The sequence below is a fragment of the Aplysia californica genome, unplaced genomic scaffold, assembly GCF_000002075.1.
Source record: "Aplysia californica isolate F4 #8 unplaced genomic scaffold, AplCal3.0 scaffold00004, whole genome shotgun sequence".
In the NCBI taxonomy this organism is placed as follows: Eukaryota; Metazoa; Mollusca; class Gastropoda; order Aplysiida; family Aplysiidae; genus Aplysia; species Aplysia californica.
Window position 1 is genome coordinate 1,691,733 of NW_004797274.1, and position 777 is coordinate 1,692,509.

At 40.8% G+C, this 777-nt stretch overlaps 1 protein-coding gene across 1 annotated transcript in view; it reads right to left on the reverse strand.

The window, feature by feature from the left end:
• LOC106011222 (aminoacylase-1B) overlaps positions 1 to 777 on the reverse strand; it is a gene marked incomplete in the record, with an annotated part of 26,795 nt that overhangs the window by 8,846 nt on the left and 17,172 nt on the right.

Consider the following 777-nt stretch of genomic DNA (forward strand, 5'->3'; position numbering starts at 1 on the left):
AGAGAGAGAGAGGGGGGCTGGCTGGAAAGGGTAGGAGAAGGACTTTGGTGGTGGGGCATAAATAGCTCTGACGACAATGTAGTAGAAATACATGACGTATTATTATATGGCACGGGTCACCACGGGGTCAGTTTATCTAGCACACCGCCATTCCATTATGCCACCAAAAGACCCAAATTGAAACATGTGTTAATGGCGTGCTCAGGAATGACTTGATCAAAAAAATGATTTAATCAGTTAATTGCTTTCTCTGGAGCAAACTAAACTTACTTTTACAGACTTCATAACTTCCAGCTAATATATCACACTTTTGCTCGGCTTTAAATGCGACAACTCTTTCATTAAACACATCAGTGTTATGTATAGAACAAAAAAGTTATCTTGTCCACGCTTGGCATTCTCTCAATTAGGTCTATCTGTCTAAATCTGAAGTTTAAAAAATTGTTTGGCAACCCCTGTTATTTTATGGCATGCACATCTGTTGTTTAAGATTCAAAATGTCTCTACTGCTTCTGCCGGTATAAGTAAAAATATTGCATTTTATTATTTAGAGTCATTCATGTAGCTTCACTGATGGGATGCTTTTAAAGACTGCACAACAACCCTGTCGTGATCGGCTAGAAAATTTAAAGGCAACACGCTATGTCGGTTATTAATGAGCAACACAACTGTGTAGTCTGGAGGGCTCCGAGCACTAAGTGAGAGTGTTGTTATGTGTACACGTGTGTGCTCGCGCATGCTCGGGCATGCTCGCGAAGTGTGTGTGTGTGTGTGTGT